Source organism: Hyperolius riggenbachi, chromosome 1, assembly GCF_040937935.1.
Source record: "Hyperolius riggenbachi isolate aHypRig1 chromosome 1, aHypRig1.pri, whole genome shotgun sequence".
NCBI classification, from domain to species: domain Eukaryota; kingdom Metazoa; phylum Chordata; class Amphibia; order Anura; family Hyperoliidae; genus Hyperolius; species Hyperolius riggenbachi.
In genome coordinates this window covers 483,146,000-483,165,509 of record NC_090646.1, presented here as the reverse complement: position 1 = coordinate 483,165,509, position 19,510 = coordinate 483,146,000, and positions in this window count along the sequence as shown.

Below are 19,510 nucleotides of genomic sequence, written 5' to 3'. Positions count from 1 at the left end.
GCTCTAGTGAGATTATGCCATATGGCATGATTGAGGAATGAGAGAGCCTCTCTGCAGCTGCCATCTTGCGTTAGGCGGTCGCAGAGTGCTTAAACAACATTTTTTTTTCGCTTTGAAAGCAGGTGGCACCATCAATGCTGGGGTACAGCTATGGGTAGCTCAGCAGCCCCAGCGTTTGCAAGTTTGTATGTGGGATACCAAGAGGAACTATTTATTGATACAGACTTGGTTGAGATCCAAAGATGACATTTTCATGAACTGGGAGGGTAATTTGGAAGAGCATTGAATAGCATCTTAGCTAACAGTGGGCTTGATTCACAAAGCCGTGCTAACTCATAGCATGGTCGCTCTAGCGTTTAGTGTGCGTTATAACATGCGTAATGGATTTCGTGTGCAACTGCGCCCAAGCATGAATTCTTGCCCGCAAAAATTCACATTAGCGCTTGTGTGCGAAAACTTATACGTACGTTATAACGCGCAAAACGCTAGCGCGACCGTGCTATGAGTTAGCATAGCTTTGTGAATCAAACCCAAAATTTTCTTTCAGCGGTGACATTCAGAAGAGAGATTTGAAACAACCCAAACAAATACCTACTGGTAGAAACAGTGTATTGCAATGTAACAGCTTCCACCCCCAGCATCTTAAAAAAATCTTCACCGATCTTGCTATTCCTCAGCATCTTCGGTATCTGCAGAACCAGTGAGGAACAAATGTTACAGATCAAAAATATATATGCTTAATTTTGAGGAGAGGCCATCCAGCACAAGTGTTGGACCAAGCAATCCAACAAACCCAGTTGAGATACTTCCAACAGAGTCCAAGCCCAGCTCCCAAATTGATCACAGGTATTCCATTTGTGCAAGACTTCAGTACCCTTGCACAAACAATCAAAACATTGGTTAACAAAAATCTGTTGGAATTTGGAATCGGATAAACAACTGGCACCTTGTGTTAATACTAAACCCCCCTTTGCTTAAAAATCTAGGCGTAACATGCAACCATTTGGTCCAGGCAGATTAATGGCAGAAATATTCAAAGCCAAGGGTCACTATCTAACAAGCCCAGTTGTTATTGCTGCTACAAATGTAATGCCTGCAACATGTTAAACACTGAGGAAAAGTTTGTGCATTCACACAGGGGTAAACCCGCTTTCGCGGTGTGACCAAAATGAAACGTCGCACGGTGCGCTGTTTTGTTCGCACCGCGATGCAACGCGATGCAACGCTTCATGCGCACTGCGCAGCGCTATGGTTTGCGCGCGATCACTAACTGCTTTGGCCGTGCAAACTACTTAGCACCCTAGTTTGCATGTCCAAAGCCTTAAAGTGAACCTCCGGACTAAAAATCTACTCAGCAGTACTGAAACGCCTTGGTGTGTCTTTAACAGTTTCACAGCATCAGAACTTTGTTTTTCTTACCAAAGCATCCTTTTTAGCTGCATTTTTAGCTAAGCTCCACCCATCAAAGAAAAAAAGCCTGGGCTTTTTTCCCTGATGCTGTGCAGAGCATGATGGGATTTTCAATGTTGTTATTTGTGTTGCCTAGCAACTGGGAGAGGTGCTCAGGACACAGGACAGTTGGAACTGTGTCTCATGCTCCCTGTCACCTCATTTCAACCAAAAAGATGGCTGCCATCATGAAATCAAACATTTGCCTGTTCTTTTAAAACAGTGTGGGTAAGAGATTATATTACCTATCTATTTTAATTAACATAACTAATGTAACTTAATGACAGTATGTTTGTTTAGGCTGGAGTTCCTCTTTAAGACATGCTAACTCAGTTAGCACCAGTTAGTGAATCGTGCCCATAATGTTATTACGTATATGGCCACGCAACAGTGTAACTCGAGTGCCGTTGATCACTGGACCCCCAATTCCTTCCCCTTTTGAGTTTCTTTGACTCAGAAGCAGAATAGTAATTAACGCCTCCCGAAATTTGAGCGGAAGCAGGGTGAGCTGTCATCATGTGCGCACACACACAACGATGGGCAGCAATTTTCAATGCAGGATGTAGATTCTGGGTCCTGGAACCTGCTGCAGCACTATTTAGGACATATCATTTACGTCCTGAAACTAAGCAGTTAACAAACCATTTCCTTACTCTAAATACACCTCTCTGATACTGCAGCTGTCCGTGATACATTTTGGGACCCAGTATCAATAGAGTGTTTTGGATCCCTTGTAAAACTCACACAGAGGCCCCAAGATCGTTAGTTACACTACTGGACTCAGATGAGAGCTTCAAATATATACCATCTAACAGCAGACAACAAATAAAATCCAGAACAAGTCACTGGTTCAGTTCAGTAATCCAATATTCTTTGAGTTTAGCAGATTATACATAAGTAGTTGACCTAAGCCTATTTAAAAATGTGCTATAGGTCTCTGTGACACCACCGCCACCGCCACATGTTAGTGCGCACATGCACGCACCTGTCCACCGCACACGCACCCGTCCGCCGCGCACATGCCCGCCTGGCTCCCTGGCCCCGTCCTCCTGTCCCAACGGCTGTCCGTGCTTCACATGCGCAGTAGCGCAAACGCACAGACACACAGACACAGGGACAGGATGACACAGAGACAGTTAGGTTTTATTATATAGGATGTGTCAGTAAATCTTGGGAGCTGAAGATCTATGCTTTCTGGCAGAATGGGCTTAGCATGCACAGCATGCACTAAGTGTTTATAGGGTAAGTGCATTTTTAAATGAAAACTGTATGGATGCTTTCATCTTTACAAGTTTATGTAAAATGTCAGCTACATCACAAGAGAAAAAGTAACCTTTCTGTCTCTGACCTAGAGCAAGAATGAACATCAACTGAGTAGACTAAAATCTGACCCCACTATGGGCTTGATTCACAAAGCGGTGCTAACCTACTTAGCACGTCTAAAGTCTTAAGGCGCGCTAACCAGGGTGCTAAGTAGGTTAGCACTGGTTTTCTCAATTGAGAAATCCGGTGCTAACCTACTTAGCACCCTGGTTAGCGCGCCTTAAGACTTTAGACGTGCTAAGTAGGTTAGCACCGCTTTGTGAATCAAGCCCTATCTGTATATTTCATGCAGGTGTGTATCGTAGAGTCCACTGAAGCCAAAACAGGGCAGTTTCTAGGCTAAATTGCACCCAGGGCGATGGTGTAAAAATTGCGCTCCCCCGTGAAGCCAGGTATAGGTACCTGCAGTTTAGGTAAGCCAGGTCTAGTTGCACCCAGTATAGGTAGCCAGTTATTGGTCCCACCCAGTATAGGTAGCCAGTATAATTGCCCCCAGTATAGGTTAGCCAGGTAGGTGCCTCTTGTATAGGTATCCAGCATAGTTCCCCCTAGTATAGGTTAGATAGGCATGTTCCCCCGGTATAGATTAGACAGGTAGGTTCCCCCAGTATAGGTTCCCCCAGTATAGGTTAGATAGGTAGATGCCCCCAGTATAGGATAGATAGGTAGGTGCCCCCAGTATAGGTTAGATAGGTAGGTGCCCCTGCTGATTAGCAGGAAGTAGAGTGTGTACACTACGCAGAGGCGGAGACCACCAGCAAGTGAGCAGCGATTGGAACGTCAGGAAGGTGAGTTGCTCTGCTGAACACTTCCTGCTGTGCTAACTCTGCAGTGGAGGGGGGAGCACGGAGGGCAGCCCCGGGGAGAGGAAGGGAGGGAGAAGTCGGGCTGCCCTCCCCGCAGCCGCCCCCCCCCCCCTCCATCACGGGCGCCCCCCCTCCCTCAGTGCTCAGGGTGGCCGCACGGCCTGCACGCCCCTAGAAATGGAGCTGAGCCAATACATCAGCATGACAGCCAGGCAAGTGGACTAAAGATGGCAGCCTTCATATTTTCCATCATTCAAAAGTACTCTCTGACCAATACTGCTCATAGATTGCATTACCTTGGTTTCACCTTTCAGAAGAATTCAAGGTTACAGTAAAGGCAGTATTTGGAGAATGCAGGATTTGAGTAGGGATGAGTGAGCAAAATTTTGCAAGAAGCAAAACTGTGCCTGCGTGTGTGCAAGGAGGAAGCTGTGGCACAGAGGGTTAAGTTAGCTGTATCAGCTTTTTTTGGACCCTCTAATGCTGCACACACTGTTACCAAATTACTGAAAGAGGAGTCATGAAGACATATTGTAGAATGCAGTAAATTATTCAGGATACCCACTTTTACGTTAAATATCTTGGTTTCAGCATCACAAACACGTCCAATAGCTATATATTGGTATGTAGCCCCACTGTCCCACTAAGGCTTAGCCTAGGCTGTTTATCATGCAGAAGAAACCCCCCCCCCCCCCCCCCCAAGTATTCTAGGTGACCAGAGACCTTTCTATTGGCTTTGGAATTCTGCAGAGCTCACCTACCAGTACTAAAGGTGTCACCACCAGTGATACTTTTCAGAACTAAATCAGGGAGGGGAGAAATTTTTGTTACAATGGGCAAACACTGACTAAATAATGTATAAATTAACATTTGTAAAAAAAAAATAATAGTAATAATTTTATCGGTTGATATGACATGTATATATGTCACTTTATGTTTGTTTTATGAATGCCAACACCACAAAAAAATAATATAAAGAAATGTCACATATAAAAGGCTTTTCTTTAGTGATGTGAATCTCACATGATGTCAGTTTAGCAAACAATAAAAAGTTGTGCATCAAAATTGGGAAAAAAGCAAACGCATGCACTTACAGTTGCATTTTGCTTTTTGCAGTGGAAAAGGGCCCTTACAGATACATTTTAGTATAAAAGAATAAACACACAACCTCATCAAATTAAACAATATTACATTTAACTTGAATTCATGCTATTAAAGAATAAAAGACAAATTATGTTGTAGTCTGTTGTGCTCACAAGGTACCAACTGAGTTAAATTAGATCCTCAGTCACCAACGACCTGGCTTCCATAAGTGTCTTATTTCTGGGCAGTGCCATAATATGTGTTAAAGTGGCTACTAACGATCCAATTTCTAGTAAAAAATTGTTTGAGCGATCAGATAATTCTAATCACAAGTGAAATATCATAAAACATCATTCACTACACCATCAACGAACCAATCTTTGCTTCTTATCTATCACAACCAACAGAAAATCCAAATTTTGGTTTGGCAAAAATCCAATTGGATGACTGTTTTTATAATCGTTCTTAATCGATTATGCCCATCAATGGAGATTATTTGCAACCGATCTGATAAGAATTATCTGATTGCTCAAACCATTTTTCACTAGTAGTTGGACCATTAGTGGCCACCTTAAGAAATGTTCTGACCTACCACAATTTCTCTAGAGAGAACAGAGATGGCAGGCAGAATTATTTATGAGTGCTAATTTAGTGGGCATAAGATACAATGGCCTCAATTCACTAAGCTTAACTCCTGTCTTTAATAACTCTTCTGAGCTGTTTTACAGTTATCACAATTACATCACTATGGTGATAACTGTAAAACAGCTCAGAAGAGTTATTAAAGGGAATGTCCAAGAAAAATAAAAAAAATGAGTTTCACTTACCTGGGGCTTCTACCAGCCCCATGCAGCCATCCTGTGCCCTCGTAGTCACTCACTGCTGCTCCAGTCCCCCGCTGGCAGCTTGCCGACCTCGGAGGTCGGCAGGACGCATTGCGTACATTTTTACGCATTCCCGCTAGTGCAGGAACATTAACACATACATTTTTACGCATTACTGGTTCAATGCGTAAATTTATTTTTACGCATTCCCGCTAGTGCAGGAACATTAACTCATACATTTTTACGCAATACTGGTTCAATGCGTAAAAATTCACGCATTGAACCAGTAATGCGTAAAAATGTATGTGTTAATGTTCCTGCACTAGCGGGAATGCGTAAAAATGTACGCAATGCGTCCCGCCGACCTCCGAGTTTGGCAAGCTGCCAGCGGGGGACTGGAGCAGCAGTGAGTGACTACGAGGGCACAGGATGGCTGCATGGGGCTGGTAGAAGCCCCAGGTAAGTGAACCTCATTTTTTTTATTTTGCTTGAACCTTCCCTTTAAAGATAGGAGTTAAGCTTAGTGAATTGAGGCCATTGTCCATATAATCTTGTGGTAATTTTCCTGTAATGTCCATGTAATATCTTTTGATGGACATATATTTATATCTAGGTCTGCAATGTGACCCATAAGTGGTGATGTTTCATTTAGATTTTACTAAAGAATGTTCACCTGATATACATATGCTTTCCTGTGCTGCAGATGTTGGAGTAATAATAAAGGAGTTTTAGTTTGATGGCATCCTAAAGAGAACGCTGGTAGTGAGAGTTTTTTTTTCTTTGTGAAGATGCCACAGTGGGATAACATAAGATGGATAGTATTGATCCTTTAATAGTTGAAATGAAAATTAGTAGAGATGTCTAAAACATAAATAAATGCATATATAATTACAGTGAGGGAAAGAAGTATTTGATCCTCTGATGATTTTGCTTGTTTGCCCTCTGACAAAGAAATTGTAATGGTAGGTTTATTGTAGCTGTGAGAGACAGCATAACAGAAAAAAGCCTTCAAAAAACAGTGTCCCAAAGTCAGGGTATTGTAACCAGTAAAATAAATATTTGACCCCATCAAGAGATGACTTAATACTTGCTGGCAAAACTGTTGTTGGCAACCACAGATGCCAGACTTTTCATATAGTTAGCCATCAGTTTTTCACACAGCTTAGGAGGATTTTAGGCCATTCCTCTTTGCAGATCCGCTCCAGGTCAGTAAGGTTTCGAGGCTGATGTTTGGCAACTCAAACCTTTGGCTCCCCTACAGATTTTCTATTGGATCATTGGAGGCTAGCTAGGTCACTCCATTGCCTTCATGTGCTTCTTCTTGAGACATTCTTTTGTTGCTTTGGCTGTGTTTTTTGGGTAATTGTCATGCGGGAATACCCATCCTCAACCCATTTGCAATAATAAAAATATTTAAAAAAATTATCAAAATTTACATTCATTGTCCTTTTGATTCAGTGAAGGTGCCCTGTTCCGTTAGAAGAAAAAAAAACACCCCAAAGCATAATGTGTCCACCTCCCCGTTTGATGGTGGGGGTGGTGTTCTTGGCATTATAGGCAGCATTCTTTCTCCTCCAAACATGACAAGTTGAGTTTAAGTCAAATAACTCAATTTTGGTCTCACCTGACCACAACACGTTCACCAAGTTCTCCTCTGGATCATTCAGATGTACATTGTAAAACGGTATATGGTCCTATACAGTAGAGATGTCGCGAACGGTTCGCCTGCGAACGGTTCCAGGCGAACTTTGGGGGTTCGCGTTCGCCTGCATCAGGCGAAATTTTGCGGAAGTTCGATTCGCCCCATAATGCTCTATTGAGCAAAATTTTGACCCTCCATATCACTGTCAGCAGACATATTATTGCCAAACACACTTCTCTCACTGCTGGAGACCCACCCATCCTCCCTCCTCCAAGTAAGGTTCTTATACCATTTGACTCAGTTGTCTGCCTACACTAATTAGTTATGGGACAGCTGCTACACCATCTGCTAGGGAGATTTTAATTAGCCTCTTGTGGACCTCCCCTTCTACTTATACCCTCCTCCCTCCTACCGGAAGGAGGAGGGTCTCTTCTTCCAGGGAATTATACTATTTTAAAAACCAGTATACATCATACCATGGCTGGGAATCGAACCCAGCTCCCACTGTGTGGTGGGCAAGTCACCCTAACCACTGTACCACTACAGTAGTAAGTGAAGCTGGCCTAAAAATTACCATTTATGCTCAATGCAATAGAAACAGGTTGCTTACAGGGAACCTTAACTGAGAGTGATATGGATGTTTCCTGTAAACAATACCAGTTGCCTGGCAGTCCAGCTGATCTTTGTGACTGCAATAGTGGCTGAATCACACCCTGAAACAAGTATGCAGCTAATCCAGTCTGACTTCAGTCAGAGCACCTGATCTGCATGCTTGTTCAGGGGCTGTGGCTAAAAGTATTAGAGACACAGGATCAGCAGGCGATTCAGGCAACTGGTATTATTTTAAAAGGAAAAATCCATATCCTTCTCCGTTTAGGTTCCCTTTAAGGATTTGTAGCATAAAAGCCAACTCACATTGGCTGGGATTTGAACCTGGGTCTCACTGTGTGGTGGGCATGCACCCTAACCACTGTTCCAACTGAAGCTGGCCTAAAAATGACCATTTATGCTCAATACAAGAGAAAAAGTAGACAAGACAAATAACATTTATAACACACTTTTCTCCTGGCGGACTCAAAGCACCAGAGCTGCAGCCACTAGGGCATGCTCTATAGGCAGTAGCAGTGTTAGGAAGAGAGAGAGAGATATGAATCTACCTGGCTATCTGGGGTTCTCTTTGGACAACTGTTGAACACAAAAGAGAAGGCCATGTCCGGCTACATATCCGTAAGCAGTGGCTGTATGGTTTAATGGTTAAGGGCTCTGCCTCTGACACAGGAGACCAGAGTTAAAATCTCAGCTCTGTCTGTTCAGTAAGCCAGCACCTATTCAGTAGGAGACCTTAGGCAAGTCTTCCTAACACTGCTACTGTCTATAGAGCATGCCCTAGTGGCTGCAGCTCTGGTGCTTTGAGTCCGCCAGGAGAAAAGTGTGATATAAATGTTATTTGTCTTGTCTACTTTTTCTCTTGTAATGAGCATAATTGGTAATTTTTAGGCCAACTTCAGTTGGTACAGTGGTTAGGGTGCATGCCCACCACACAGTGAGACCCAGGTTCAAATCCCAGCCAATGTGAGTTGGCTTTTATGCTACAAATCCTTAAAGGGAACCTAAACGGAGAAGGATATGGATTTTTTCTTTTAAAATAATACCAGTTGCCTGAATCGCCTGCTGATCCTGTGTCTCTAATACTTTTAGCCACAGCCCCTGAACAAGCATGCAGATCAGGTGCTCTGACTGAAGTCAGACTGGATTAGCTGCATGCTTGTTTCAGGGTGTGATTCAGCCACTATTGCAGTCACAAAGATCAGCTGGACTGCCAGGCAACTGGTATTGTTTACAGGAAACATCCATATCACTCTCAGTTAAGGTTCCCTGTAAGCAACTTGTTTCTATTGCATTGAGCATAAATGGTAATTTTTAGGCCAGCTTCACTTACTACTGTAGTGGTACAGTGGTTAGGGTGACTTGCCCACCACACAGTGAGAGCTGGGTTCGATTCCCAGCCATGGTATGATGTATACTGGTTTTTAAAATAGTATAATTCCCTGGCAGAAGAGAGGAGGGAATAGGTAGAAGGGAGGTGGGAGGAGGGAGCCCACAAGAGGCTAATTAAAATCTCCCTAGCAGAGTGTGTAGCAGCTGTCCCATAACTAATTAGTGTAGGCAGTCAAATGGTATAAGGACCTAGCTTGGAGGAGGGAGGGTGGGTCCTCCAGCAGTGATGTGTATTTCACTCAATCAGGCGTGCCTCCAGGTATTAGAGCTCTTGAAACATTTTTTCTAGCCAGGAGAATTTTTTAAAATTTTCAAAGTTCGCCTCCCCATTGAAGTCTATTGCGGTTCGCGAACTTTTTCGCGAACCGAACCTTTCGCGGAGGTTCGCGAACAGGGTTCGCGAACTGAAAATCGGAGGTTCGCGACATCTCTACTATACAGGTGTTGTCTTCAGTGGAGGAACCTTGTGCACTACTTGATTTGAGTCATTCATGGTGTAGTGAATTACCAATTGTTTTCTTGTTGAATGTAGTTCAAGTTGCCCTGAGATCAGTCACAACTCCCTCCCTCCCCAAGTAGTTCTGAGCTACCTTGTCACTTTACTCATGATCATTTCAACTCCGCAAGGTGAGATTTAGCATGGATTAGATTAACAATTGTTTTGTGTTTCTTCTATTTGCGAATTATCATGCTAACTGTTGTGTAATTACCTTCTCAACAGGCTGCTTGGCGATAGTTCCATAGGTCATTTGAGCTTAATGCAGTTCTACGACTTTGTCTCTGTCATCCTTGGACAGCTTTTTGGTCTTTGCCATGGTGGTTATTTTGTAATCGGATTGATTGATTTTGTGGACATGTGTCTTTTATTTAGGTCCTGTAACAAGCTTGGATTAGGAGCACTCCCTTACAGCTTGTTACCTGCATACATTGAGGACAACTGGGAGCCTATAATCTTAATGGTTGATAGGGATTCAATTTCACTCATTACAATGCACATCAAGTTTTTACTTTGGGGCATTACATTTTTGAGGGGGTTTTTTTTGTTATTCTATCTTACAGCTACAATAAATCTACTATTACACTCAGGGCCAGATTTACCATAAGGCACTGTAGGCATGTGCCTACAGTAACCTGATGATAAAAATTCGGCTCACTCCCCTCCCTGGGTGCCTCCTTCTTTCCTTCCTTCCCTATGCAGAGTCCTGATCAGAGTATAAATGAGAGGTTATTCACCTGGGTCTCTGCATTCCACTGACGAGATCTCCCTTCAGTCAGGGGCACCTCTAGCTATTTAATAATGAGGTTCCTCTAGCTACCTAATACGTGGGGGTGCTTCTCTATCAACTTTACATAGAGGGTATTGCTAACTACTTAATACTAGGGGGAAAGGGAAGTATGGGTGAAGAGACAGCTGGGATAACCAGCACCCTTGTGGTGCAGTTAAGCGTGGGAATGTAGGTTCATGGAGGGTGAAGTCTAAGGTGCCAGGACATCTGTGCCTATAGGCTCATGTGAGGTAAATCCGGGCCTGATTACACTTAGACTGGTTACTTCTTGGTCAAAGGGAAAATGAGCAAAATCAGAAGGGCATCAAATACGCATGATGCTCTAGATACCCTAGATGTCAAATATGAACTGCAATACACTAAAATAAAATGTATATATATTTTTTTTTTAAATAGTAATCAATGCATTAGACAACCGGAGGTGAGCATCCCACTCCTAGTATTTTCTTGTAACTTTTTTAACGTGAATCATTTGAAAAATACCTCATAGTTTTCCACATAATAAAGTGAAGAAAATACTTTGACTCACTGATAAAACATGAAAAAACTTTTCCATCTGGAGAGAACAAGAAGCAAATCATTATAGACTCCCTAGACTTTTTTTCCCTTTATTAAGTTTGGGATAATACAGGCCAATAATTCTTTGTAGCAGATCCTCCTGATATCATAAACCTTAAAGAGAACCTTAACTCTTTAAAAAAATGAATTTCACTTACCTGGGGCGTCGACTACCAGGAAGGAAGCTTCTTGCACCAGCGGGAATGCGTGCAAAGGCACACATGGCGGCCTGCTGACTTTGGGTCGGCAAAAACAAAACAGCAGTTATCACGCGATCAGCTGCACGCAAACCTTTGCGCACATAAAAAGTTTACTTTGCGTGATAAGCAGAAGTTTGCGCGTGATCACGTGCACATTAGTGATGTCGCGAACCTCCGATTTTCGGTTTGCGAACCCAGTTCGCGAACCTTCACGGAAAGTTTGGTTCACGGAAAAGGTCGCGAACCGCAATAGACTTCAATGGGGATGGGAACTTTGAAAATAAGAAAAAATTATGCTGGCCACAAAAGTGATGGAAAAGATGTTTCAAGGGGTCTAACACTTGGAGGGGGGCATGGCGGAGTGGGATACATGCCCACTCCGGGGAAAAATCTGGATGTGACGCAAAGCAGCGTTTTAAGGGCAGAAATCACATTGAATGCTAAATTGCAGGCCTAAACTGCTTTAAAACAAAAACATCTTGCATGTGTATACATCAATCAGGGAGAGTAATTAGAGTTCTGCTTCACACTGACACACCAAACTCACTGTGTAACGCACCGCAAACAACTGCGTAGTGACAGCCGTGCTGGACTGATGCGCAACATGGCCAGAGTGCAGGCCGTGGCAGTTTTCCAGCCCATATGGTCGCCGGGCTGTGGTAGCTCAATGATAGAACAATAGTGACTATCCAGCTGATCAAATTTGGTCTGTCCACAATGAAGCAACAACCTTATTATCTTCTTGTATGTAGGTAGGCATAGGTAGGAGTCCCAGTATAGGTAGGTAGGCATAGGTAGGAGACCCAGTATAGGTAGGTAGGCATAGGTAGGTGCTTCAGTAGTTAGCTAGGCATAGGTAGGAGTCCCAGTATAGGTAGGTAGGCATAGGTAGGAGACCCAGTATAGGTAGGTAGGCATAGGTAGGTGCCTCAGTAGTTAGCTAGGCATAGGTAGGAGTCCCAGTATAGGTAGGTAGGCATAGGTAGGTGTCCCAGTATAGGTAGGTAGGTAGGCATAGGTAGGTGCCTCAGTAGTTAGCTAGGCATAGGTAGGAGTCCCAGTATAGGTAGGTAGGCATAGGTAGGAGACCCAGTATAGGTAGGTAGGCATAGGTAGGTGCCTCAGTAGTTAGATAGGCATAGGTAGGAGTCCCAGTATAGGTAGGTAGGCATAGGTAGGTGTCCCAGTATAGGTAGGTAGGTAGGCATAGGTAGGTGCCTCAGTAGTTAGCTAGGCATAGGTAGGAGTCCCAGTATAGGTAGGTAGGCATAGGTAGGAGACCCAGTATAGGTAGGTAGGCATAGGTAGGTGCCTCAGTAGTTAGCTAGGCATAAGTAGGAGTCCCAGTATAGGTAGGTAGGCATAGGTAGGAGACCCAGTATAGGTAGGTAGGCATAGATAGGTGCTTCAGTAGTTAGCTAGGCATAGGTAGGAGTCCCAGTATAGGTAGGTAGGCATAGGTAGGAGACCCAGTATAGGTAGGTAGGCATAGGTAGGTGCCTCAGTAGTTAGCTAGGCATAAGTAGGAGTCCCAGTATAGGTAGGTAGGCATAGGTAGGAGACCCAGTATAGGTAGGTAGGCATAGGTAGGTGCCTCAGTAGTTAGATAGGCATAGGTAGGAGTCCCAGTATAGGTAGGTAGGCATAGGTAGGTGTCCCAGTATAGGTAGGTAGATAGGCATAGGTAGGTGCTTCAGTAGTTAGCTAGGCATAGGTAGGAGTCCCAGTATAGGTAGGTAGGCATATGTAGGAGACCCAGTATAGGTAGGTAGGCATAGGTAGATGCCTCAGTAGTTAGCTAGACATAGGTAGGAGACCCAGTAGTTAGCTAGGCATAGGTAGGAGACCCAGTATAGGTAGGTAGGCATAGGTAGGTCTCCTAGTATAGGTAGGTAGGTGTCCTCGTATAGGTAAGTAGGTGCCCCAGTAGTTAGGTAGGCATAGGTAGGTGTCCCAGTATAGATAGTTAGGCAGGGCCTGGCTGGCACAGTAATAACAATTATCAAGGTACAGCTGCAACAGATAGGGCTGTATAATGTCAGTGAGCAACACACACACACAAAAAAAACTCATCTGGAAAACATTAGCTCTCAAAAGAGCTGTTGAGGGGTGCTATTTTAGCAATAACAATCAGCCAGGAGCAAGCCAAGAGCCTAACTAATCTTTCCCTAGGAGAACAAGTCTGCAGCAGCTGTCCATAGTCTGTCTCTAGCAGGCACACGAGTGAGTGTATTGGCCGGCAAGCCTGCCTTATATAAGGGGGGGGGGGGGGCTCCAGGGCTTAGTGTAGCCTGAATGGCTACAATGTGCCTGCTGACTGTGATGCAGAGGGTCAAAGTTGACCCTCACAGTGCATTATGGGGCGAATCGAACTTCCGCATAAGTTCGCTTGGTCCAGGCGAACGCGACCCACCAAAGTTCGCCTGGAACCGTTCGCCGGCGAACCGTTCGCTACATCTCTAGTGCACATTTCATGTGAAATCCACACTGGATCATGCGCAAACCTCCGCTTATCATGCAAAATAACCTTTTATGCGTGCAAAAGTTTGCGTACAGCTGATCGTGTGATAACTGCTGGGATAGCAGTTATCATGCTTTAGTGAATCAAGCCCCTTGAAATATATTGCTCTTGAAAGGCTAGTACATTACCAATTGTGTGATTTCAGCAATAATCTTTCTAAAGCCAATTTACACAATAAAAAAAAAAAACTTCACTGCGTGCCACTACAGCCACACTACAGTCACACTAATTTACAAACATATCAGGAACCCTGACACAATTTAAGGTAGCAAATTTTAAAGTGAGTATAAAGCTGAAAAAAGTCAGATACTTACCTTTTGACAGGGAAGGCTCTGGATTCTACAGAGCCTTCCTAGGGCTCGATTCACTAACTGCTGCTAAGTGTTAGCGCCGCAGTGCTAAGCGGGTTTTCCCGCGCTAAGCGGCTGCGCACACAAACCATTGACTTTGCGTGCAAAGTTTAAGTCCTGCACGTTGCACGCAAAACGACGCACCCAGAGCGCCCAAAACATTGCATCGGTGCGATGGTTCGGATGTACCCGGTGCGCCGTTTCGGGCACACTTGGTGCATCGTTTCCAGCGCACTAGGTGCGACGCGCACTCCGCGCAGCACTAAAATTTGCGCGCGAACAGTAATAGCTTTGGACGTGCAAACTACTTAGCACTCTGGTTTCCTCGCCCAAAGCCTTAAGATGTGCTAACTGAGTTAGCACTGGTTAGGGTATCGAGGCCCTTGTCTTCTCTTGCTCCCCTCATTCTAGTGTTGTGTGTACTCGACGAATTGTTGAATACACGCCTGTGAGTCCTTGAGAGGTTTCGGGAAGCATACCTGTCCCAGAGTGCTTCCAAAGACAGGTGGTTCCGTTCTGTGCATGCGTGAGCACACTTTCATGCTCCCTGCCCATGTGCAGTACGGTGCCACCCATCTTCGGAAGCACTCAGGTACTTGAGTACGCAAATTAAAGGGGGGTGACAGCGCTGAAACAAGGGGTACAAGAGAGGGCAGGGTAGGCTCTATGGTGTCCAGAGCCTTCCCTGTCCATAGATAAGTAGCAAACTTTGGGGGGAGGGGGGCTTTGCACTCACTTTAATTACAAATTGCAGACAATTTTTATTTTTTTCTGTCCAGGTTTTTTTAGACACCCTTTTCCACTGGAGATCCATGAAAAACCTTGGAGATGCCTTAGTAAAATTCTACCATTATAGCAAACATCATTATGAAAAGTTACATTATACACATTTCATAATGTAATTAAAGTGCAATCTAGACAACAATAGTTCATAAAAAAAAGTTCCTTGCATGACAAACATCTTACGCTTCTAGGGGCCTCTTTTTCAGAGGCGTTTAATGATTAATGATTTAATTTGTCATCATAATTGAAAGCCCCTGAAGGAGCACTGGAAATAACCATAATAATTGAATGTTAGATGTATTACTCATAATCCATTGCCATAGTAATGTGAAGCATGGTTAATTTGCCAAGTACTGATGAAGATGGTTCTTGGACTTTAGAGAAACCCTAACTGTGTAATATTATTTAATGTTCTGTCAAGCGGCAGTGTGTTTGAATCTGCAATTTATTGTTGCACCAGTGCACAAAGTGCTATTGTAATAACTAATATAAAAGATTATAAATAGATAGCAATAACAATAACATGTATAGTTACTGCATATTCAGTTCATCTGACTTCTGAATATATTTATCTCAATAAATGTCCTTAAAGTTATAATACACTTATTAGCCCTGATAAAAGCACCTGTTTTATGACACCTGTTTCTGGAACAGCTACTGAAAGTCCAAAGTGTTTCGCTTTGTATCATTCCTATGCTTAAGTCATAATGAAACCCTAAGTTTTGATCTGACACAGGTTCATAGTAAGAAAAAAAAATTACACACATTTCAAAATCCTTTCCCATGGTCAAGGGGTACGATTTTCTTTCCAGCAATTCAAAAAGATATTTAATTTCTAGTAAAAAAATTGATAAATATCAATAAATATTTATTAATGATTTGTTTTTATTTAGAATGGTACAATATACTAATTGAACACTATCTGATGTAGTTAAATATGAAATATTGAATTTTAATACTAAATGAGAAATGATGATTCAGTTTTTAAGTTTTCATTGCTAAATCAGATTCCTGGTAAAATTAATCTATTTAATTTGCTGCTGTTACATCAGTGCTTTGTTTTTTGTTTTTTTATGTTGTGATTGCCCTAGACTGGCAGAAATATGCTGAAAGAGGCCTGACTAGACATTTTTATGCATTAAAAATTCCCACAAAATGAAGCCAGGTAAGCTAAGGATCCATCTGAAAATGGCGCCTGTGAATAATGGCGCACGGTGTTGCCGCTAATCCGTTTGCCGCTTATCGCTATTTAACGTTAAAGCCTTATTGTTATTTAACGTTAAAGCCTTATTGTTATTTACCGTTAACACACAGAACCCTCTCTGTACCTATCCCTAACCCCTAACCCCCCCCCCCCTGGTGGTGCCTAACCCTAAGACCCCCCTGGTGGTGCCTAACCCTAAGACCCCCCCCCCGGTTGGTGCCTAACCCTAAGACCCCCCTGGTGGTGCCTAACCCTAACCACCCCCTGGTGGTGCCTAACCCTAAGGCCCCCTGGTGGTGCCTAATCTTAACCACCCCCCTGGTGGTGCCTAACACTAACCACCCCCCTGGTGGTGCCTAACCCTTAGACCCCCTGGTGGTGCCTAACCCTAAGACCCCCCTGATGGTGCCTAACCCTAAGACCCCCCCAGTGGTGCCTAACCCTAACCTTGACAGTGTTACATTAAATTCATTCACCGTTTGCAGTTAAATAACGTCTGCAGTTTGGCTTATGTAGGGCGCTATTGATAAATAACGTTACTGTGGGCAATAACGTCTGCTGTTTGGCAAATGAACGGCACTATTGATAAATAACGTTAGTGTGTGCCACTATTGATAAATAACATTAGTGTATGCCATCTTTCTTTTTTTTTCCCTGTGCGTTATTATTATGCAGTACTAACGATAAATAGCGATAAGCGTATCTTTTTAATGCGGCGCCATTTTTATGCATAGGCGCTGTGCGCCATTATTCACTGATCCGTAAGCTAAAGGGTGCAGCACAGTATCATTAGCATAATGAGGGTCATTAGCCTGGTGCTGAAAGAAAGACTTATGTATCACTCCTACACATAAGTGGTAATGAACTTGAACAGTGTTTTTGATTAATTACCTGACATAGTGCATGCAGATGGAGAAATGTAGGGTAGCAACTAGCAAGGACAAAGCCTAACTTGTTCTTTTGAACAACCCTATCAGGTCTATCAGGGCTAAAATACTGCTAATCACACCATTGTATATGCTTAAAATGTAATAAAATGATTTGAAACTAAAATACCCCAACAGGCAAAGGGTATGCAGCTGTAATTTAGGTAATAGACAGTGTAAAGGCTTCCAGAGAGATAGATGGAAATTAGAGATGTAGCGAACGGTTCGCCGGCGAACGGTTCCAGGCAAACTTTGGGGGTTCGCGTTCGCCTGCACCAGGCGAACTTTTGCGGAAGTTCGATTCGCCCCATAATGCACTATGAGGGTCAACTTTGACCCTCTGCATCACAGTCAGCAGGCACATTGTAGCCATTCAGGCTACACTAAGCCCTGGAGCCCCACCCCCCTTATATAAGGCAGGCTCGCTGGCCATGACACTCACTCGTGTGCCTGCTGCAAATAGACAGACTAGGGAGAGCTGCTGCAGATTTTTTCTCCTAGGGAAAGATTAGTTAGGCTCTTGGCTTGCTCCTGGCTGATTGTTATTGCTAAAATAGCCCCCCTCAACAGCTCTTTTGAGAGCTAATGTTTTCCTGATGTGTTTGTTTTTTTTTGTGTTTGCTCACTGACATTATACAGCCCTATCTGTTGCAGCTGGACCTTGGTAATTGTTATTACTGTGCCAGCCAGGCCCTGCCTAACTATCTATACTGGGACACCTACCTATGCCTACCTAACTACTGGGGCACCTACTTACCTATACGGGGACACCTACCTACCTACCTATACTAGGGGACCTACCTATGCCTACCTACCTATAGTGGGTCTCCTACCTATGCCTAGCTAACTACTGGGACACCTACCTATGCCTACCTACCTATACTGGGTCTCCTACCTATGCCTAGCTAACTACTGAGGCACCTACCTACCTATACTGGGTCTCCTACCTTTGCCTAGCTAACTACTGAGGCACCTACCTACCTATATTGGGTCTCCTACCTTTGCCTAGCTAAATACTGAGGCACCTACCTACGTATACTGGGTCTCCTACCTATGCCTAGCTAACTACTGGGACACCTACCTATGCCTACCTACCTATACTGGGTCTCCTACCTATTCCTAGCTAACTACTGAGGCACCTACCTATGCCTACCTATACTGGGACTCCTACCTATGCCTACCTACATACAAGAAGATAATAAGGTCGTTGCTTCATTGTGGACAGACCAAATTTGATCAGCTGGACAGTCACTGTTCTATCATTGAGCTACCACAGCCCGGCGACCATATGGGCTGGAAAACTGCCACGGCCTGCACTCTGGCCATGTTGCGCATCAGTCCAGCACGGCCGTCACTACGCAAACAGCTGTTTGCGGTGCGTTACACAGTGAGTTTGGTGTGTCAGTGTGAAGCAGAACTCTAATTACACTCCCTGATTGATGTATATCCATGCAAGATGTTTTAAAGCACTTTAGGCCTGCAATTTAGCATTCAATGTGATTTCTGCCCTTAAAACGCTGCTTTGCGTCACATTCAGATTTTTCCCCGGGACTTTGGGCATGTATCCCACTCCGCCATGCCCCCCTCCAGGTGTTAGACCCCTTGAAACATCTTTTCCATCACTTTTGTGGCCAGCATAATTTTTTCTATTTTTCAAAGTTCGCATCCCCATTGAAGTCTATTGCGGTTCGCAAACTTTTCCGCGAACCGAAAATCGAAGGTTCGCGACATCTCTAATGGAAATCCAAGAAAATACAGGGCCTTTACAGCTAAACTTATTAATGTTTGGTGGAGCAGGGCATAGGCTACAGTGATGAACTGGAGTGCAGATTAAGAAGAAGGTGAATCAAATAATGGCCTTCAGATTTAGCTACTGAGATCATTGACTACCTTGGTAAAGGCGTTTTTTAATGGAGTGGTTGGAGTGACAAACAGACTCTTAATAATCAAGCAAGGAGTTAGAGAAGTCAGCTAATTCTGCATGGACATGTCATTCTAGAACTTTGGATGTTAAGGAATTAAGTGAAAAGGGGCTGTAGTTGTTGTGAGATCTAGAGATGGTATTTTTAAGAATTGTCATCACTACTATTTTGAGCAAAGTTGGGAAAATACTAGAAAGGGATTGGTTTAAAAAAAATGTTGGTGCAATGAAGAAGAAAAAGAGAAGGGGAAAGAAATGAGATAGGATTTGGAAATTATGGAGGAGAGTCTTTTTCAGATAAGGATGTGAGTGCTGTATTGTTAAGTTATTTTGTATGTGTGTCAGTTTTATCAGTGGTGTGTGTGGTAAAAATCTTCTGCAGCTGATATAAGCTGGAGGTAGAGATGGCCCAAACATCAGATTTTTAGGTTCGCGAACCACGAACACGAACTTCCGACGAACCAGGCGAACCGCCATAGACTTCAATGGGCAGGCAAATTTTAAAACATACAGGGACTATTTCTGGCCACAAAAGTGATGGAAAACTTGTTTTGAAGGGGTCTAACACCTGGAGGGGGGCATGCCAGAGTGGGATACATGCCAAAAGTCCTTTGGAAAATTACGTATTTGACGCAG